This window comes from Lates calcarifer, unplaced genomic scaffold, assembly GCF_001640805.2.
Source record: "Lates calcarifer isolate ASB-BC8 unplaced genomic scaffold, TLL_Latcal_v3 _unitig_466_quiver_1398, whole genome shotgun sequence".
NCBI classification, from domain to species: domain Eukaryota; kingdom Metazoa; phylum Chordata; class Actinopteri; family Centropomidae; genus Lates; species Lates calcarifer.
The window spans coordinates 7,257-30,681 of NW_026117039.1; the positions used below are offsets into that span (position 1 = coordinate 7,257).

Sequence of the window (23,425 nt, forward strand, 5' to 3'; positions counted from 1 at the left end):
AGAATTGGATGCACTTCAAGCTAATCATTAAATGCATATGGCTGCATTAGAAGCTGAGATAAAGAGCACCAGTGATTTTAGAACAAATTAGACAAGATAATAAAATCTGAGTTGTTATAACCTAAAGCAATGAGTCCTGTTTAAGATTTTGCTTAGGCCTATGCATTAATTTATTTTTGAGTATATTAGAAGTCAGTGAACGTGCAGCAGTTACAAAAAAACAAAATCAAAAAAAAAAAAAAAAAAAAAAAAAAAAAACACTCAACAGCCTTTTTATTGGTAATGAGCATTTCTTGCAGGTTTGTTCAATTCCAAGTACTTCACAGGGGGCTGATACCCTTATAATAAGACAGAACAAATATAAACTCGAAAACAATTGGAATCTGATGTGGGTTACGCAAAATAACAATGGTAAAAGTGGGAAAATGTTTCACTGCTGTTAAAATCGCTTTAAATTCATCTAAGGCGGTGAATCTAGCGGGCACAGCGTGAACTTTAAATTAACTGCCAAGTGGTCTCAGGTGTGCGGTCATCACTTATTATAAAACCACTGAAGCGCATCGCAGCCAATCAAAGCTGAGAACCGGAACATCAGTTTTATAAACGACTACTTCACCGCAATAACCGCGAGATGGCGCTGACACGCCGCGCTCTAGAGGTCCGCTGGGTCCCTAGGTACGGTGGTGCGCTCTCTGCGGCCCCCGATGGAGCCAACGGATTACAAACTCTAGTTAAGTGGCGCACCGTCCTCCTCCTTCTCCCCCTCCTCCCCCTCCTCCTCCTCCTCTCTATCTTTCACCCAGAGTAAACCCAGGCACACGGAGCGCATCCTCCACCGTGCTCAGCCTGTGGGAATTAGAAATCAGCTCTGCAAGGCTGTCAGCAGCAAAAAACCGGCCCGAGCTCCGCAGTGTAAGGGGGATTGAGAAGGGGGGAAAACATATAGACAAAGAGAGTGACGGGAGGGAGATGGCTACGGAGGCGGTTAGTTATCCGTGATTGTCAAGTGAACGGCGGCGAAGTTCTTCGGCTCCGCTCGGATCTTTTCTTCAGGTCGTTGAGGTGAGTTTTCTCTCTGCAGGAGACAGGTGCAGCTCGGATGGTGCATGTCTTATCCGGTGCATGAGAGGTGTAGAGGCTATTTCAAATATTTGCCCTTTTCCTATAGTGTCTTGTAAATTATAGATACATGATGGCATCAGATGTTTATAGTCTGATCTGTAGGAAAGCAGCTTCATATTGTTTAACAGCTTGTTTTACTTTGTGGGTGTATTAAGTATTCAGTAGAAAGAAAAGAAAAGAAAGAAAAAAAGACAATCCATTTTATCAGCAGGCAACAAATTATTATTCCACAGTAATCCACAGGGATTTGAGAGATTCTTTATGTGAGAGAATAGTGGAAAACACCTAGCAGGCTGCTCTTAGAAAGCCTCTGCTTTAATTTTATTCTGCTGGAGTGCTATAAGATAAGATAAGCCCAATGAGAGGAGGGGATCCGCTTCATTCTCTGCCCCTCTCTCTTTCCCTCTCACCCCTCTGCTTCATTCACTCTCACTTGCCTGCCTCTCTCCATTTCTTTCTCTCAAATCCCCCCCTCCAACCTCTGTCCCCCCTCACTCTCTCTGGTTCTCCCTCTCTGTCAGCTCTAATAACACTGAGTTCGCAACACCAGGCTGCTTCACTTCTGACACTCTTGTGTTTTCTCAGACCCAGCCGCCTTTTTATGTGTCCACTCTTTCAGCTGAGCATACCGCTGCCATGCCCAACCTGTCATGATTAATATTCCATGTAGGGTAGGTTGCATAATATTGCCACATAGTTCTTCCACAGCTCACGGTGCCTGTGCTGTGGACGGATGTTAATGTCGCTCCTCCTTGTCTGATAATCAATATGTGACCGAGCAATTACAGTGCACTTGAGTATCACGGACCTTCCTGTGGCTGAATCATTGATGTCACATCTGTTACAGTGACCCCTGCACACGTGCACATGTGACCAGGAATGGACACACACACACACACACACACATAGTCAAGGATCATGGCAATTGAGCTCTGAGTCGTGATTGATTGTCACAGTGTGGAGAATAAAAGCTGACAGTGAGGAGCCTTGGAATGATTTTAAGACGTCTTACACTGCCAGGCAATCAATCATTGCTATTTTTGATTTTTGATGGGGCATTATGTTGATTTACACACCAATCTGAGAGCATGCGGGCCACTTTATTACAGAGCATTCATCCACCCATCCTGCAATTTGCACTCTTCTGTTTGTGATGGGTGCTCCTGTCAACATTAAGATGGTGAAATGCTCCAGCTTTCATATTTCTTGTCAGGTGTTTGTATATATTTGTACAGGTCAGAGAAAATAAAACGCTAAAAATTTATTTGAGTGGGAACCCTAACTCTTAAACCTTCATCACAATGCATTTGAGTGGGATTACAGTAGATCCGATTAAAAAAACTATGTTGTCAGCTTTGGCAAACCCACAGTTTAGGACTTTTTAACCCCAAGAAGCTATTGCAAGATCCTGTGACAGAAGTGCGACATGAAGATTCATTGTCACCTCTGGCAATGTGCAACACATGTGACAGCTGATGCTTCCCTGTACTGTTAAGGCAGACTCTGCACTACAGTAGCTCTGGCTGTAAAAAATCTTCCACATCCACCATCGCTATCAGTGTCATCTGCTGTCAACTGGAACAGACAGGCATCTGCTGCTTCCCCACACACGCTCACATATACACATACACAAATGCACATACGGAAACATAGCTGACGACTTGCCACCCACACGCGGGTCTGTTGTATGTCACACACCTGCCCCTGTGGCTCTGTCCACGTCCGTTTGTCTGTATACAGGCCATTCGGTGTGCTTAGCTAAAAATAATCACCACCAGCCAACACACACATGGAGCATGAATTATGGAAGACAGAGAGAGAGAGAGACATTCAGGTCAGAGTCAGACCCACTTCCAAGAGCTGTGCTCCCTAAGGATGATACTACTAGACCGCTGCATTAATATTCAGTTTTTACCATCTAGCACATCAGACCTGCAGTTATCCTTTAGTTTGGACTAACTGGACCTGTACATTATTGGCTGGGAAAATGGATCCATGCATTTTGAGATTAATTATACATGCAATGCAGTGTTCTGGATATGATAGTAATAAATTTACAATTTGGTTTAAGTGAGTGTCAGTTTGATCCAACCCTCGAAAGCCTTTGATTAAAGAGCACATGTTGGGAAGTTATTATTGAGTGTAGCTAACGCTGTGTAGTTATCATTTTAGGCTATAGGAATAATTTGACATTTAGGGGAAAAAAACATGTTCATGTTCTTGCTGAGTGTTACATTAGGGGTTATCATATCTCTACATTAACTATGAAGCTACAGCCGGGAGTAGGTTAGCTTAGCTACAGCTAGCCTGGCTATGTCCAAAGTTAAAAAAAAAAATCTACCTACATTTCATTTAAGACATGAGCATGTTAATTTGTGGGCTTTAGAGGTACTTGGATGGCTGATTTTGTTACCTTAATTTGGACAGAACAATGCTAGCTGTCTCCCCACGATTCAAGTCCTAATTGCTAAGCTAAGCTAACAGTCTGTTGGCTGCAGCCTCATATTTAACAGAACGACTCTCAGCAAGAAAGCAAATGGACATATTTCCCAAAATGTCAAACTGTTCCCTTAAATTCCCTGCACACCATGGAGGTGTTTTAAGTACTTCTGGATGATTACACTCTTTGTTGTTTTTTTTTAGCTTGGAGGTGGGTTGTTATATGCTTGAAATCACATGGGGGTGACAGGAACTATAAAGGTGTGGGTCACTGAAATCAAACAGGTGCAGCAAAACTAAAAGGAGAGCAAGGAAGATGCCACTCGAGTCTGCACATGTCCACACGATCCTAAGAAGAGGTCTAATTAAGCAGAATATTTGAAAACACCTATGTGTGTGTTTAATGGATGTGTAGGGCCTGTGAGATTGAGAGCGTTATCCCTTTTCACCTATTAAATAAGATTGCCATAGCTGGGGCGCCCCCGTCGCCAAATGGTTGGGGTGTGTACCACATGGGCTTAAGTGCCCTAAGCAGCTGGTCCCCGGAGCAACTCCTGGTTCGGCCGGACCTTTACTGTGTGTCATTCCCCTGCTCTCTCTCCCTGTTTCCTGTCTCATCTCCACTGTCCTATCAGAATAAAGGTGAACCCCCCCCCCCTAAAAAAAATATTGCCATATCTATGTAATATGGACTTTTACATGTACTATATACAAAAGCTCCCATGAGATGCAACCCTCGTTTCCTCACTTTAAACTGCTATGCCATGTAGTTTAATACTTGGAGGAATTACCTAAACTTCAGGTGGAGTCAGAATACAAGAACACACACCTTGAACAAAATAAAAACTGCAGATATTTTTAAACGTGATTGAGTTGATAGGTCATTTATGTGCAAGCTTTACTTCAAATGTCGTATCATGGAAATCACTGTTTCACAGTGATTAGATGCTTGACAGTATTCTATTTAGAGACTATGAACATAATACACAGTGGAAACCTGAGGAGAAACCTGGCGATTTGTTGGTTACTCAGCAGAGCTCACTGTGTGTGTGTGTGTGTGTGTGTGTGTGTGTGTGTGTGTATAGCTGTGTGGTAGTATGTGCATTTTTGTGTTAATCTGGATGCAGTCTGTGTACATAGATCCAAAGGCATTAACATGCGTAAGTGCATACTTGTGGGTACTTATACAATACAGTGTGTGTTTGTGTGTATTTGGGGACCTTGCCTGATATTCAGTGGCTTCAGAGTCCTGACCTTGAACAGTTTGAGTGCTGTCTGCTTAGTCAGGGCCATTGCATCTGCTCCTGTCAAAGCAAACAACAGTTCAAATGAACTACAGTGCATGGGATATTTACCTTTATCTATCTATCTGCTTCACAATCTCCAAACTGACCCTATCTTTTCTTCTGTCTCCCTCTCCTTTCAGTGTGTGATTGTGTATTCAGCATGAGTAACATCTACGAGTCCGCAGAGGCCACACTGGGCTTCATCAGCTCTCCATGCCTGACCAAAGTGGAGCTGAGAGTGGCCTGCCGGGGGATCTCGGACCGTGATGCCCTCTCCAAGCCTGACCCTTGCGTGGTGCTGAAGATGCAGTCGCATGGGCAGTGGTTTGAGGTACAGTAATAGGGTGGAGGGGTGGGGGGTTGAGAGCCGGGGAAGATGGGAGGAGAAGGATGCGGCGTGTAAATGTGTCTCCAGTTCAGAAAGGCTGTTTCGTAAGCGGGGGATAAAAGTGTAGTGGCAGAGTCAGTGAGAGTGATCATTGTTCTACAGCATCCTTGCACTCAACATTCATTTAACCACTGAAAGACATTTTGAATGAGAGCTCCAAGTACTTGTGTGTGCACTGATATATATTTTTTTGTTTTTACATTTGAATTCCATCAGGGTCTTGAATCAAGACAAGTCCAGCAAACATATCAGCAGATAAAATTCAACACCTTTGTATCATGTTGTCAAAAGCACATTTTTTCTGCTTCTACTACAAAGACTTCAAGGTGACTTTATTGTAGCTATTCACTTTGTTCCACGCTACACCACATCCTTGTCATGATGTACCAGTCAGAAAGAAGACATCACTTTCTTCACCCGCTTTTAAGGTTCTGTTGCAGATAAAACCTTCTGAATTCCTCCACAGACAACGCTCGAAACTGTTCGACTACATCACTGAGTTTGACTTAATGATTGCGTCTAATCAAGGACCCCGAGCTATCATCCGGAGCTGTGATTGTGTCGCTAACCTTCTCGCAGTAAATTGCATGTTCTGTTTGGTTCTTATAAATTATGGATGCTAATTAGACAACAGAAATCATAACTTTTGCAGACTGATGCACAGATTGTATTTATCTATCCAAATGCTTTTGTCACCTTGAAATGGAAAGCGTGTTGGTATCGTTTCTCTGCTCATTTCAGCTTTGTTGTCTGCCCCAATCATTTTAATATTAAAAAATAATTAAAGCTGCGAGCAGCGTTGAACGGGCCCTCGCACCCGGCGCCCGTCGGGGGAGCGGCGACCGCGGGACCCCGGCAACCGCGGGGTCAACGCAGGTCGCAGGGCACACGCTGGCGTAACAGTTCACACTTCCGAGATGTAAAAATTTTAAATAAAAGCTTTTACGCTAATTATTTTCTGTGATAATATTTTTCAGAGCTCATCATCTGTGACAGCTCTTGGCTCTCTTGACTGTAACCTCCCTGTGGCAGCTTCTCACAGACTCAATCAACTCCTCTTCCCCTCCCCCCTCAAACACAAACACAAACACACACACACACACACACACACACACACACAGATACCCCCTCCCAAAAGGAGATAAAACTCAGTTTTAACTTGAGTTTAAAAGCTTTGAGCTTTGAGCAAAAGCATTTTTTTAAGTTCTGTTATTGGGTGCATATATAAATCATTTATGCTTAAACAAGGCTTATAATGAAGTTATTTGAACAGTGAATATCTCATCTGCCTAAAGTCAGGGCGAAGCCACTAACCAGCTGTAGGGATGGGTATCATTAGGATTTTATCTTTATCCATACAGACCCCTATCAGTCCAGCTCAGACTGTTACTGGTTTAAGAGAGTGAAGTTTATAGCAATTTGCAAAATTTGGAGATTAGTGACAAACTAACCAGTTAGACTACATACAGACAAGCTTTCATTTTAGCTGTTAGTAACAGTTTGCCATGAGCTTAACCAGCGTGCTGTGCTTCCTGTTAAACATGTTATGAGACTGTGGACAAGGCTGAAAATATTACTTTACTAACTACTTGCCGAACAGGCGCTTTGACAAAGAAAAGGTAAAGGCCAGCAGCTTTTACTTTTCAATGCACTTGTCGTCAACTTGAGTGGCTTATATTCAGCTGGTTCACCTCGACGCCCGTGGACCTAGTGCACTTTTCCTGTCGCCGTACACTGAGTAACACGAAAAAATCAGCTGACCCCGTGTGAAATTTCCTAACTGATCAAAACCAAACTGTAAAGACAGCATCAATCCACGCTCAGCTTTGGTCAAGGGGAGACATATGGGAGAAGATGAGTAGAGAGATGGAAAGAAACAGAAAGGGTGATGGAGAAAGATTACATGAATTCAAAATAACCTACAATTCCTTAAAATTAATTTGAAGCCAGTTTAATTTTTTGAGCCAGCTTTGACATCTGCAGATATGAGTTTCTGAAGAGGGGCCTGCTGAGGTTAGATGTGCTGAATAATATCCATTTTCATATCAGAAAAAACACTGCATTAAACATTGTCTTAGCTCACTGAGCTGAGGTCAACAGGTAATATAACCAACCTGTGAGGTGGCTCACCCCCGTAAGATAAACACATAAATGATCCCTGATAGAACCGATAATTAAAGGCACATCAGTGACAGGGAATGCTATTAAAACTAAACTATAAACTGGTGACATTAACTGCAAAAGAAGATTTTTATTGATACATTTCAGGTAGAATTTAGTTTTCAATAAGGAAAATGCTGTAAGAAACCTGAATTTGTTGCAACAAATTTAAAATAAAAGCTTTTATGCTAATTATTTTCTGTGATAATATTTTTCAGAACTCATCATCTGTGACAGCTCATGGCTCTCTTGACTGTAACCTCCCTGTGGCAGCTTCTCACAGACTCAATCAACTCCTCTTCCCCTCCCCCCTCAAACACACACACACAGACACACACACACAGAGACCCCCTTCCAAAAACCCATCAAAGAGTAATACAATGGCTCCATCTGTAGGATAAAGTAGAGAGTCGCAACAGGAAGTTACCCCAAAATCTGAGGTTTCAAACAGGAAGTTGGGTTTCCGAACTTTGACGGGCCAGAACCGGCACACGCTTCGACCCAAACTCACAATTTTCGGAGCCAGTCTTCCAAAAATTGTCAAGGAGGGGCTGACAACATTTGAAGTGAATCTGGTCACCCGTCTAGAAACTGGACATCACACTATAAAATATGTCATTTCCTGCTATAAATAGGTGGCGCTACAACAATTGTATGAATATTGACATATGGATGTGTGCAGATAGGTACCATTAACAATCCTGTAAAGTTTGATGCAGTTTGGACAAAGTATGGCCGAAATATAGCAAAAATAAAGCAACTTCCTGTTTCGTGGCGAGTAATCGAACTTTGAGGGGCCATAACTTCCACGCCCTTCAACAAAAACTCAAAATCTGCCGCAATTTAACATCGTCTATGTCTTAAGAACATACTATTAAGTTTTGAAGTCAATTGGATAATGCGTCTAGGACTAGTTCGCGTTCAAGCGACCCCTGGAAATGGCCAAAAACACACAATTTTTTCACCTTCCGGTCAAAATAAAAATACTTTCTGTTGGGTTTAGAATATGGCTCCAAGAGACTTTTTGGTGCGTCATGGGATGTTACATATGTGTGCAGATTTTCAGATTTTTAGGCGCAACGGGCTTGAGGGGCTGTTCCGTTTAAAAATGTAGGTGGCGCTACCGAGGGCATTTTACCACGCCCATGCTCAAGACCCCTAAATTATTAAATTTTTCGCCGTGCCTGACGCGTCTGCAAATTTTGGTAAGTTTTCACGCATGTTAAGGCCCTCAAAAAGCCGATCTAAGAGGCGGAAAAAGAAGAAAAAAAATAATAATAATAATAATTAAAGCTGCGAGCAGCGTTGAACGGGCCCTCGCACCCGGCGTCCGTCGGGGGAGCGGCGACCGCGGGACCCCGGCAACCGCGGGGTCAACGCAGGTCGCAGGGCACACGCTGGCGTAACAGTTCACACTTCCCAGATGTAAAAATTTAAAATAAAAGCTTTTATGCTAATTATTTTCTGTGATAATATTATTCAGAGCTCATCATCTGTGACAGATCATGGCTCTATTGACTGTAACCTCCCTGTGGCAGCTTCTCACAGACACAATCAACTCCTCTTCCCCTCCCCCCTCAGACACACACAGACACACACACACAGAGACCCCCTTCCAAAAACCCATCAAAGAGTAATACAATGGCTCCATCTGTAGGATAAAGTAGAGAGTCGCAACAGGAAGTTACCCCAAAATCTGAGGTTTCAAACAGGAAGTTGGGTTTCCGAACTTTGACGGGCCAGAACCGGCACACGCTTCGACCCAAACTCACAATTTTCGGAGCCAGTCTTCCAAAAATCCTTAAGTCTGTCCTGACAACATTTGAAGTGAATCTGGTCACCCGTCTAGAAACTGGACATCACACTATAAAATATGTCATTTCCTGCTATAAATAGGTGGTGCTACAACAATTGTATGAATATTGACATATGGATGTGTGCAGATAGGTACCATTAACAATCCTGTAAAGTTTGATGCAGTTTGGACAAAGTATGGCCGAAATATAGCAAATTTAAAGCAACTTCCTGTTTTGTGGCGAGTGATCGAACTTTGAGGGGCCATAACTTCCACGCCCTTCAATGAAAAGTCCGAAACTTTTGCAATTTAACTTCGTCTATGTCTTAAGAACAAATTATCAAATTTTGAAGTCAATCGGATAATGCGTCTAGGACTAGTTCGCGTTCAAGCGACCCCTGGAAATGGCCAAAAACACACAATTTTTTCACCTTCCGGTCAAAATAAAAATACTTTCTGTTGGGTTTAGAATATGGCTCCAAGAGACTTTTTGGTGCGTCATGGGATGTTACATATGTGTGCAGATTTTCAGATTTTTAGGCGCAACGGGCTTGAGGGGCTGTTCCGTTAAAAATGTAGGTGGCGCTACCGAGGCCATTTTGCCACACCCATGCTCAAGACCCCTAAATTCTTAAATTTTTCGCCGTGCCTGACGCGTCTGCAAATTTTCAGGAGTTTTGACGCATTTTAAGGCCCTCAAAAAGGCGATCAAAGAGGCGGAAAAAGAAGAAAAAAAATAATAATAATAATAATAATAATAAACCGAACGAAAACAAGAGGGTCCTTGCAACTCGTTGCATGGCCCCGTTGGGCCCACGCAACTCGTTGCTCGGGCCCTAATAATAATAATAATAATAATAATAAACAGACCGAAAACAAGAGGGTCCTTGCAACTCGTTGCATGGCCCCGTTGGGCCCACGCAACTCGTTGCTCGGGCCCTAATGAGAGCACCAAGCTATTTTCCCCCAGGATCAATGACATTTTTATTGTACACAATAAAAGGTTTCAAATAGATGGAGACAATATCTTCCTAGAATAAAGTATTTAGCACTTGAGAAATGGACAATAAAGGGAAAACCTGTGTTGCTCTTGCTGTTTAGTGCTCCACTTCCTCTCATTTTACCTCAGAGACCCAGCTGCTTTTTCAGGGACTTTAGGTGGAATCTCCTATTTACGAAACAGCTTATTCCCACTGAAGCCTCACCGGTGACAGCAGCACATGTTTTTGCTGAACTTTGTCAGAACACAGTGTGAAGGAAGAGATCTAAAATTCTGACAAATTTAAGGAAGAAATGCATCTTCGTCTGCCTCTATTTCTCTTTCCCTTATCTGTGGAAAAGACAGATGTACGCTGAGTGTGCTGCCTTCGTCCTTTTAAATATGTAGATACACACCCACGCCTGCACGCACATCCTCACACATCCAGTGCTACAGTGGCCCGCTGTTACAGACGTACAGACACTTATGTGCATTCACACACATCACCCATTTACACACTGTCATAGGCACAAAGGCTGCATTGCACAACACACACACACACACACACACATTCTGTTTCCACAGGGGCTCAAGATCAAGTGCTCAGAAAGTAGTGCAGCATTATTCTGTCTTTGGAGACTTCACAAAAAGCTACTTTGCACAGTGCAGCGTACTAGTGTGTGTGTGTGTGTGTGTGACTGTGTGCGTATGTGTGTGACTGTGTGTGTGTGTGTGAAGGCGAGAGAGAGAGAGAGAGAGAGAATTTGTGTGTATGTGTTACTATAAGCCCCTTTGTGGGAGTGTGGGAATGGACAAATGTTATCACTGCCCATCAGATTCAGAGTCTGTTAATTGGATAATTGTTTGAGAGAAAGTATTCAAGCCATTGGGCGTATGTGTGTGTGTGTGTTTGTGCTCTTGTTTGTGTATGTATGTGTTCATAAGTCTCTCTGCTTTAATGAGATGCCAGCCTATTGAGGTAAGTGTCAGAAAAAGGCCAAATCTGTGAGTGTTTGTGTGTACATCAAGTCTGCTGGTGTGCCGTCCACCAGCACTTTTGTCAGTGTGTGTGTGTGTGTGCATGTGCCAAAGGGTTATCAGCAATAAAAGGGACCCAGTCGTTGCTGCTGGTGTTGGATAGGTTTTGTCGGCAGCGCTTTTGTTTGGCTCTCTATTGCTTTCTGTGTCAGGCAGTTAGAGAGAAGAAAATGTGAGATCAATGCTACAACTATAGTCGCTTCTCTGTGTAGTCAAACAGCATGTTTTAGCCATCAAGAAAAATCCATAATCCCAGTTCTCAAATTGATAAGTGTAAACAGTGTAGTAATGGCTATTTGTGGTAATTGCTGCATCACTGAAAAGTCCTCTGAGCTTCCAAATCAATGCTTGGCGGCAATATGTGTGTTGCACATTGAATGAAATCTTCATTCTTCAGTGCAATTTTGAAAACAATAAAATCAATTTCAAGTGAAACTGCCAACATTAAAGTAGCACAGTTTTTTGAAACACCAGTTTCTCATATGCCAGACTCTTTGAAAAACATAATATATAAAACTATTATAAGTCTGTATAATACAAGAGTAATATTAGGTTTAGTTGTTGGTTATTTATTGTTCCAACCAGCATATATGAAAAACCTCATTGGTCTTGCAAATCTTTATAAAGTAGGCCATTAGTTGGTAACTGGCAATAAAAAACAGTGATAAAATATAGAAACAATAAATTGATGTCCCTATGAAATATTCATTAATTTATTTTTCAATTAGACTATGAAAGGAATAAACTGATTGACATAGAAATAAATGATGGCGCCATTATAAACAGGGTTTGTTTTTCACTTTGCATTTCTATCTATCAGTAGTTTTTATATTTTTCAACTTTTTCAACAACATTATAATTTAGCCCTCTGGGTTCTTTCTGTAGAAAAGCTTTGGCAAACAGCCCTAAGATATATGTAATAAACGATCCCACTGTGGTCAATCCAGTCCAAACAGCTCATAACATTGATTGTTTTTTAGATGTCATTTAGACGCCAAAAATGTATTTGGATATAACGTTAATCTGGTGCTGTTTGTGCATGTCCATGCACTCCTGCCTTTGCGGGTGTACATGCACATGTACTGTGTGTTTGCAGGTGGACCGTACAGAGGTGATCCGCAGCAGTAGCGGCCCAGTCTTCTCCAAGATCTTCCTGGTGGATTACTACTTTGAGGAGGTCCAGAGGCTCCGCTTTGAACTTCACGACATCAGCTCTGGCAACAATGGCCTCCGTGATGCTGACTTCCTGGGAGCTATGGAGTGCACTTTAGGGCAGGTCAGTGCTTTTTCTTACTGGTCATTACAGTCTTTTGTGTAATCATTTACTATAATCAGTTTTGAACCAGATTTTTTATAACATGCTACACTGTTTGCTATTGCTGTTTACTCCCTCCACTGTGTACTATTCAATAAAACAGAAACCTCCTAGAAGTCACTCAGGTCACTGCACAAGCTAAGTGGTGCATGTGAGTGAAGTTTTCCGTTCATACATGGCGCACATGTGAACACATGTTTGAGTGGGTTCACCATAAGGAAGAAGTGTGTATGATGTGAGCATACTTCTGCAGGTGAATGCATGACAGGAGTGCATTTACATGCATCAGTGAGTGCACCGGCAAACAGCAGAATGCATTGAGCCAGTATATCACATATGGTAGATGTTGTGTTTACCAGTCTACAGCAAGATAATCAGTGCCAAACCTATGCTTGAATGAATGCAGCCCACACGCCTGAGGGCATGAAACAGATTAGAGTATATAATCCTTTTAAAGTTAAATTTAAAGTTGAAAAAGCAACTTTAAGATTAGTGAGGCCAACTTAAACCTACCCTCACTAACTGCATTTACTATGTGTTTTCTGTGTCCTTAGTTACATATAGCCCCAGGGTGTGTTCCACTATGTTTTCTAAGTATTTATATGTGTATATGCTAATACATATGGCCTTGTTGCTCCTTTAATGGTGTTGCTGCCCCTCTTAATGATGTAGTTGTAATCAATATGTAAAGATTGCTTTATTTACATGCTTTACTTAATATCCACCAGCCTTTAAAATAGAAATTGGAGTTGCAATAGTACTCATTAAGAAGTCGAGTAAGTTGATTCCAGGGAATTACTATCTAATGTCATATTGAATGGAGGGAAATATGGTTCTCATAGCTTTAAGTTCCACTCTGCCATGGTAGGGGAATGAAAATATTCGTTTTCCACTAGAATCCACTTCTCATTGTCAGAGACGCTATCAGCAACATGAAGCTGGCGGATTTACCATAGTCGGAAGAACTGAGATAATTGACATGGAAGAGGATGATTTTGAATGCGAGAGCCAGAGAGGTTTAGTGAAATGGGATAACGTGCTGCCAACATTCAGTCGGGGGGTGTGAACAACAACATTCTGGATACTGCTGTCAATCCAGGGCTTTGTTAAGAAAAAGACAGTATTATGTCAGTGCAATAGGAAAGCGCCAGAGGACTGTACGGGGATCTCAGAAAGTGATAGTAACAGATCTGTTAATAGAAATCTGTTTAGTGAAATATGAGATAGACAGCAGAACATTTTGTGCAAAGATGGCAGTAAGTGTTACATATTGCCATTTGTTGCATTACTGTGTTAATTTTGGGTCCTTTGTACATTGGCAGGCTCCCCATAGATACTAGTGTCATCACTGGGAGATGTAGCCAGAAAGAGTGCTGGTCACAGAGACATTGTGTTGGTAATATCATCACAGACAACATGTATATACATACACATATACTGAAAGAAACAACTGATCACATGACTATTTGGATATGAAATGTGTCACTTGTAGCCATTAACCCACAGAGAATTATCACCCGACTCTGCCGCTCCCCTTGGCTCTAGGTAGTGTTTTAGAGTCTTTGAGCTCATTCTTTTGATTTTCCTTCCTGCAACTTTACTGTTTTGGTGCACTGCTCTTATCAACATTGCTTTTGCTAGCAGCAAGCAGTAGTTTTCAGCCAAAAGTACATACATTTTGTGTTCACAACTTGCTTCTACTGCCCCCAAGTGGCCAAACAAAAACAGTTATTGCAGGTCTAAATAAAGTTGGGGGTTAGGTTAGCATCATTTCCTGTGTTCACTGTGCAATTATAACTCGTTTAAACATGAATTTTAGTTAATATATATTTAATATTCATTTAATATTTATCTTCCAGAAGCAATTTTCATATCAATACTGAACACAAAAAACACACTTGTATCTGTGCACTATGTAATTACAGACAAGGTTTCGGTCACAGATATTTTTTACAGTGAAATAACACACGCTAGCATTTTGCAAGAATTATCCCAATGCAATACACTTACATCAGTTTTGCTCTTTGGATGTTAACAACAAATCAAATGTCTCCAAATAATTAGAAAGCGTTGCTCGTACTACTGATCCCACTGAGAAGCACCCCACTCTGCAGCTTCCAGTGTGCTTTTAGCTTATTTTTTTGGTTTGTCTGTCTGTGTGGTTGACTTCCAATGGATCCACCCTATAAATGTTAGCAGTTACTTATCACACATGCCCCTTTTATAGCACCTGGCCTGCACAGAATTGTAAAGAGAGATCTGCCAGCTCCCATGAGCCGGCAGATCAAACCAGGGATATAACACCAGAGAAAATTACATTTGACAGATAGTGAGAAAGGTGACTCCACCATGCTGCTTTATGTCCACTGGATGTGTAAGTAGGCAGCTGTATGCTAACATTAACAAGAAGTGCAAGGTAACACCAGGGTGACACTCACAGGGCTAGCTGTCCCTCTGAGGGGAAAAGCTGGAATATGTGAACTGATTTTGATTTTGTTTTCTGTTTGTTCCAGATTGTCTCACAGAGGAAACTGACCAAAGCTCTACTCAAACAGGGAAACACTGCTGGAAAGTCTTCCATAACGGTACAACAAGTCACACACACACAGTGACACACATATACACACAAATCAGACACACACCACCTCTTGCACTCAGACACTCCGAAGATAATTAATTTGATGATGTTGCCTGTTCAATCTGTTCTGTTCCTCATTTCCATCTCATTTTCTCTCACCCCCTTCTTCTGACTGTCCCTCTCTCTCTCTCTCTCTGCCCCCCCCCCCCCCCCCCCCCCCCCGTTTTCCTTGTTTATTTCTATCCCCCCTCTCTGTAAAGGTGACAGCAGAGGAGTTGTCTGGTAACGACGATTACGTTGAACTCTCCTTCAGCGCTCGTAAGCTAGATGACAAGGTTTGTGCGACTGTGTGCTCGCTCTATATTTTTAAAAATAATTTATCTGTGTGTCTATGGGTGGGTGGGATTTGGCAATGAGGCAACTCACACACAATACACAGAAGTACAGTCTGGCATTTGAGGAAGCCTGCTGAGATAGGTGTGCCCCCCCATCCCCTGTCTCCCCCCCAGTAACCCCCTCCTATCTCACCCACCCCACCACACACACAGATAACTATATTAATTTTCAGCTTCCCCACGCACACACATGGCCACGGATGACTAATCCAAACAAGTTGCGCCTTAGGGGAAAGATGGAAGAGAGCAGGGGAGGGGCGGATAAATTGGAGAGGACGGGAAAGGGATGGGTGAAAGAAACAGGGAAGAAAGGGAGAAAAAAGGGTTGAAATAATGATTCTGTTAGTGTATGAATGATTTATGGTGATCAAAGGCAGCTCTGAGGCAGCGCCTTACATGCGTGTTTCTCCCTCTGAAGGATTTCTTCAGCAAGTCAGATCCTTTCCTGGAGATTTTTAGAACAAACGATGATGGGACCGAGTCGCTCGTGCACAGAACCGAGGTAATTACAAGCACACGCAGACATATGTTTAAATGCTTCGGATCTGTGATTAACAATCACTGTGATGCTTGTGTGTGTGTGTGTGTGTGTGTGTGTGCAGACGGTCATGAACAACCTGAGCCCAGTTTGGAAATCCTTCAAAGTTTCCTTGAACACACTGTGCAGTGGAGACCACGACAGGGAGCTAAAGGTGAGACGGGAGCTGTGACTATTTTTGGCAGGTCATGATAATGGCAGCATCATTTTTATTTAACCTTAATCAGAATTTGCAACAATCTCAGTGTGGCAAAACTTCCGCCATGGCTCGCTTCATTATTTCAGTCCGTCCCCCAGTGAGGCACAATGCACATTTAGAGGGCCAAGGCCAAATAGCACCCTAAGGGCTGCTGGTGTTTCTACGCGAGGTGTTTTGCTTTTTGTGCAGCATACAAATGATGAGATTTGTAAAACATAAGCATTGCCTTAGTGCCACACGCCCACAGGTGTATACACAGCCAAAGCCAAACAATGTGGGCAAATCACAAAGCGGCCTCAGTCATCTCCTGCCATTTTTATCTCTGAGTTAGGAGTTGAGGTCAGGTCATGTGCTGCCTTTCCTGATGTCAGTGTGTTATTTAAAGAGCCTCATGGGTGTGAAAGAGCTCAGTGGTCGCCCTAAACTCTCACCTTTTCTTGCCAGAATAGACCTCTGTGTGTGTGTGTGTGTGTGTGTGTGTGTGTGTGTGTGTGTGTGTGCATTTGTGCAAAAGTGGTGGCCGAACATCAGCTGCGAACAGTTATTCTTGCCATGAATAAACATGAGCTTGTTCATTAAATATTCAGAGGCGTCTTAACTCTGCATGGCTCCTGACAGCAGGAGAAAGGGCTCTCTCTCTCTCACACACACACACACACACACACATGCACACACATACACACATGCACGCCATTGGCTATGGTTTCCAGGGCTACCTGTTTGAAACATCAGAGGTATAGTGAGAAATGGCAGGGCAGAGATTTCTATTCAGACCAGTGCTTCCTTTTCACCGGTGCTCTTAACTGACCAATGCATAAATGCATAAACCCTCTTCTGCAGTGTCTGGCTGTCTCTCCCTTTGTGTTTCTCCTCACACGTTTCTCCACCTCTCTTTACTTTTCTCTCAGCCCCTCCGTCAGCCTCTCTCCCCCACCTCTCCATCCAACAGTTAGCATTCAGTGAATGGAACGGGGCTTCTTCATTTTTTCATTACTCTCCCGCACAGCTCTCAGCAGCTTGAAGTGGGAAGCGAGGCTGCCAAAGCGAGTGCTCGCTCCCTCACCCCCAAAAATTACTGTCAAAAACACAGACACACGCTAACCTCAAATGATCACACACACACACACACACAGGGACAAAAAAAGCATATACACTTAAGGTGCAGGCACTTGGAGGCTTAAGTAGGAGACAGGAAATAAGGGGATTACTGCCGGCTGTAGTTTCTAATCAAGCGTTGCTAGATTGTTTCTGATCGCTGGTTGTTGAGGTGACTTCAGGCGAGAAGGTCACAAAGCTCTACAGCAGAAGGACTCGTTTGCAGCTATTAAACCTGTGTTAAAGATAGAAGCATTTTTCTCTGCGTGTGTGTCTGTGTGCATATGCCTCTATTGACCAACTTTATTGAATATTATTGACTGTAAAAACTCTGCAGGACAGCCCAGAAACTGGTACCTTCTGTCACCTTTGGAAATAATAGGATTGTTTCTTTGTGATGCGCTAAGTCTTGGCCCGCTGACCCTCACATTTCACCACTGATTGAGGCCATTTATCTTGTCTAGTAGCTCCTTTGAGAGAAACAAACTATTACGCCTTAACGCACACACGTACACACACATAAAGCTGTCTCTTAAGCCGCGTCCCTCTCAGCATCCTCAGATTAATATTTCACCGCTCCATTGCCCCCCCACCAACACCGCCTTATCAATCATTCAGCATGGCATTTCCCTGCATGCCTGCGAGTCCATGTGTGTGTGTGCGTTTAGGTGACAGTGTCGCAGCTGTGCTCTAACTGAATGAATGTGCGCACTTGTGTATGTGTGTCTCTTTGTGTCCGTTCCAGTGCACAGTTTGGGACTGGGACTCCAATGGGAAACATGACTTCATTGGGGAGTTTCAGACCACTTTTAAGGAGATGAGGGCAGAGCAGGAGGGAAAACAGGTAAGCATGTAAACACACAAACTTCTGTACATGCTCAAGCCACGCGGATGAAAAGCACACTGCACATTGAGTCCTTATCACAGATTTATTTAGATGGACAGTTGGAGCCTCGTCAGGTAATAATGTTTAAACATAGTTACAGTATGTACCACAAGGCTGATGTGACATCTGCAGTTCTTCATCTACTGTGTGTTTAATTACGCTCCTCTCAGACTCACACCACACCCACAGCTGCACCACCAACATTAACATGATTTACATATGTGTTTGCCTAGATTCAGTGGGAGTGCATCAACCCTAAATACCAGATGAAGAAGAAGAATTACAGAAACTCTGGTGTTGTCATGCTCAACCACTGTAAGGTGAAGTGATAAAGCATCAGCCTTATATCCTTCTACTTTCTATAGTCTATCCCTGTCTACAGTGATTATTTTTGGTACTTATTTATATGTAAATTAATTGGTATAATAGTTTATTATTGTTTAATCTGTAAAATGTCAGATAACATTTCCCATAACTGAGAGTTATCTGATCAACAGTCTAAAATCTAAAGATATTAAATTAACAATGACAATTAGAGAAAAAAAAGCAGCAAACCCTCAAATGTGAGAACCAGGAAATATTTGTCAGTTTTGCCTGATAAATGCTGATTAATCAATTACACAAATAGGTTTTGATTAATTTTCTCATGATCATCTCAGAATTAATAATGTAAATATTGGTAATAATTTCAAGGATCACTGGAGAAAAAGGCTTCTTTGGAAGGGGTTTTGTCCTTCCTGCTGTAGCAGCACTAATGTGGCACTCAGTACAGCGCATATCTCTGCCAAGGCCAAACAATCCTACACACGTCTGTCTAGCTCTTATCTTGCAATTTTAAGGAAAGTGCTAAAAAAAAAAAAAAAAAAAAAAAAAAACAGGATCTGCCGCTGTATGAATTGTGTGTTTCTGTATGCTTTTCATGTGAGAGCAGACTGTGGCAACACATTCCTCTCTAGGACAATAAAGACTGTCTATCTTTTCATATCCATGATGTGGCCTAAATTTCAACATTTCCCCTGACAGATCATCAAAATGTATTCCTTCCTGGATTACATCATGGGAGGCTGCCAAATTCAGTTCACAGTAAGTTTTGTCCCATATAATCTGCTTAATATTTACAGCAGTATGTCATTGTCTGTCCATGTCTACCCATGCCAAGTGAGCACATGTATGTGTGTATTTGTGTTCCAGGTGGCAATAGACTTCACAGCATCCAATGGGGATCCCAGAAACAGCTGCTCCCTCCACTACATCCACCCCTACCAGCCCAATGAGTACCTCAAAGCACTGGTGGCTGTAGGGGAGATCTGCCAAGACTATGACAGGTAGACACCAGTCCATCAATCATCATTTGGCCTATTCTGACACACACACACACACACACATACAGGCATTCAAATGCATACACACACTAGATTTCCCTCTGGGAGACCACAGCCTTTGATAAAAGTCTGCATAAAAGGATTTGTTCATGCTTATCACGTAAAGCGTTTCACAGATCTCAGAGCTTTTGTCCGTTATTTGTCATTCCCTCTGTATCTTGGCTCCATCTTTTTCAATGAATCATGTGTCTCTCACTTTCTCCAGTGATAAGATGTTCCCAGCGTTTGGCTTTGGAGCACTGATACCACCTGACTTCAAGGTAGGACGTTTGGGATGCTTGTATATGCGTGTTTAAATTTATATTTTAGATCTCTTTTGGAGGCACAGTTTGCTTTTGATCAACATGAAAGGAGAATGCATTTGTCAACCTGCAAATTGGACTGAACGTGTTGTGCTGAGTGTTTGGTTTGCCGTGGCAGTGAAAGGCCCTCTGTTCTCTTTGCTCCACATGAAGGTTTCACACGATTTTGCTGTGAACTTTGATGAGGACAATCCTGAATGCGCTGGTGAGCTCCTACACATACACACACACACACACACACACACACAGACTTCTCAACTCACAGAAACCTTCACATGCGCATTCATACATCACAGGACCAGAACAGTCCTACAGTATCACCGCTACACACTTCTCCTCTCTCCCTCACTGTCAGTCCCATATTTTACCCTCTATATCTGTATATCTCTCTCTCTATACACTTGGGGCATGCACACAAACTTGCATGCACACGCACGCACAAATGCAGCTGGGAGATTTGTCACTATGCTGCAGGAAGTATTTCAGGCTCTAAGATACAGAGAAAAACAACACTAATCTGTATGTGTGAAATGGGCTTCCGCACTCTCCTGCCCACATAGCTGCGTTCCTGCCGTGATGGTGAGTGTCTGCCGACTCACGTTTGTGTGGAATGCTTTTTGAAAAATGCCCAGTCACCTTGGCGAGTAATCACACATGTTGAAACCTGATTTATTTTAGCAGATACTTTTGCAAGTACAAGAACTATGACTCGGTGAGGTCAGGCATAGTGTAATATACAGAGATAGACTGGGAGACAAATAAACAAGCAGAAAGTCAGTGTGTGTGTGTGTGTGTGTGTGTGTGTGTGTGTTGCAGGGATCCAAGGTGTGGTGGAGGCCTACCAGAATTGCCTCCCTAAGATCCAGTTGTACGGGCCCACCAACATCGCCCCAATCATCCAGAAAGTGGCCTCGTCCGCCTCTGAGGAGATGCACACCAAAGAGGCCATGGTGAGAGAGAGAATTAGAAAGATAACAAAGAAAGTCTGCACCATATTGTTCCTGTTGTGACTGTTTGTGTTTTGCACCAGCCCACAGGGAGACAAAGGAAAGACAAATAGCAATGAAAAAAAGAGACATCAGAGGTGGTAGGAAATTGGACAAAGAAAGCAAAAAGAGATGAACTGAAAAGGGGAGGGGTGGTGGGGCGGAGGGTGATTGATATTAATTAATTCTAGTCATAAGTTTTAGAGTACAAATTCTTCTCTGCCTTAACGCCTCCCGCTTTTCTCCAGCTCTCTTGTGGATTAGAATGGAGATTTATTCAAATAAGCCTCTGACAAGAAGCCACTTTTAAAATTCAGCAAACCATCTATTCGTCCCTCCCTTCATCTTCCCCCCACCCCTAACCATCCCACCAGGAATACTTCATCCTGCTGATCCTGACAGACGGCCGTCATCACCGACATGGCGGACACGCGGGAGGCCATCGTGCACGCCTCCCCACCTGCCCATGTCCGTCATCATCGTTGGCGTGGGCAACGCCGACTTCACGGACATGCAGATACTGGACGGGGATGACGGGATCCTGCGTTCGCCCAAGGGAGAACCCGTCTCCGCGACATCGTCCAGTTCGTCCCCTTCAAGGACTTCAAACACGTGGGTGGCAGTAGGGGAAAAAGGGGTGGAGGGTGAGGGGGTAGATGTCTTAAATTTTGTGGATCATAGAGCTTGGATAAATGCAGACCGGTTAGAAAATGTGACTAATTCTTCAGGGAAGTCCAGGAAACGTCAAGACATGAACAAATGAGGCACAATATAAGAATGCAGCACAAATGGGTTTTCTAATATATTTCTGCACTATATGCAATTTTTCAGCTATTTTTGCACTTTGTGTGGCTACCTCTTCACAGCCAGCATAACTGTAGTGGATACCAGACTGTTTACCTTAAAACTTTAGAGCTTTCTCAAGCCGAACTCAAGAATAACAACATTAAAGAGCATAAGAAAATGTTCAGAGTATCTACAGAGGCGTACTTAGTCATGAAACATTAAGAAATTTCAACCACTGGGATGACAACGTGAAAACAAAACAAAAAAAAAAACAACAACAACAACAACAAAAAGGCTGACATCAAACATTGTTATTTTCAGTGGGAAAATAGTGGCCTGTGAGTCAAATCTGGCCCTACCAGTAAAAATATTTGGTCAAGTGACAAAAGCTGAAGTTTTCCAGTTCACAGTTTGCATTGGAGCCTTTACACGATTTACTAGATACAAATCTACTGTAAACATCACTGTAAACACAAAGGTTCATGTAAATCCCAATAAATATGACCTCATAATCTCTGATAATAATCCATGCTCCCACATGACGGCAAGCAAACAATCTGCAGCTACTGGACTTAGTCTGCATCAAGGTGAACAGCCCTGAGTGCTGGAATTAAAGTGAGACTACTTAACTGTTGAAAGATGAAATAACACAATGTTCCTCTTACAAATGAAGAGAGGAATTCAGAAGTATTAAAATGTACTCTTGTTCAATCAAATACACTCAGGAGTTTTGCATCATCAGCCTCACTTGGTCTGGTAGACCAGCTTAAGGTGGCTAATGTTAGCAAACTTTTGATAGATACTACTCTGTAAATGACATTATTGGGTTAGTTTGCATACTTTATTACTCTTCTCACTTGTGCTTTTGTTACATTAAATGTTAGCATGTCTAGATGTTTTTCTGTAATGGCCACTTTAGGCTGCAATTGCTGCTGTTCAGCAAAAGTTACATAGGTTACCTTTAAATGGAAAACATACTCCTTGAATTCAAGCAGAGTTGTGATGAACTAACTAACTAATATATCACACAAATGAGTAAATTGATGTCAAATGAATATTACCATAAGCTGCTGTATCTCTGTCTCTTAGGGCAGACCAGCAGTGGCACTTAAAAAGTTCCACTTCAACAGGGGCTCTGTAAATGTGTGTTTGTGTGTGTGTGTATATGTATGTGTTGGGTGGGTGTTAAGAAGTGCTATATTCAGGGGTAATGAGTGTGAGTGTGTGGGCGTAATATGCTTGGTGTGCTCGTCAAAACACATCAGCTATCTACACACACTGCGCGTGTGTGTCTGTGTGTGTGTCTCTGGTGTCATTAATTTTTGCCTGGCTTTGACAGGGTCTGTTTGCCTGGTCTGTTATGGTGAGTTTGGTCTCTGACAGGTTGAGAAATCATCCAGCTAAACAGAGAGAGGGGGGGGGAAAGACCTCAGCAAATGTACTGTAGGAAGCAGTAGAAAAATATATTATACCCAAAAGTACATAGATAAAGAGACAGGTGGAGAGGAGAAGTGATGAATGAATCTGGAGGGACAGAGGAGAAGAAGCACAGGGAGAGAGACAGCCCCGGTGGTGGTGGTGGTGGTGGTGTTGGAGGGAGGTCAGCAGGAGACCGGAGCTAAAGACAAAAGAGAGCGAGGGAGTATGTGACAGAGGTGGAGAGGTGATTTTCTGCTCTGTCGTTTCTTTTCAGAAGGGATTAGCAGGACAGAGCTGCTGTGTGACAGGCAGAGCGGGGGATAACAGGTAGATAGGA

At 42.7% G+C, this 23,425-nt stretch overlaps 1 pseudogene; it reads left to right on the plus strand.

The window, feature by feature from the left end:
• Window positions 1-779: 779 nt before the first annotated feature.
• Window positions 780-21,531, plus strand: LOC108901793 (copine-4-like; annotated as a pseudogene).
• The last annotated feature ends 1,894 nt before the right edge of the window (window positions 21,532-23,425 follow it).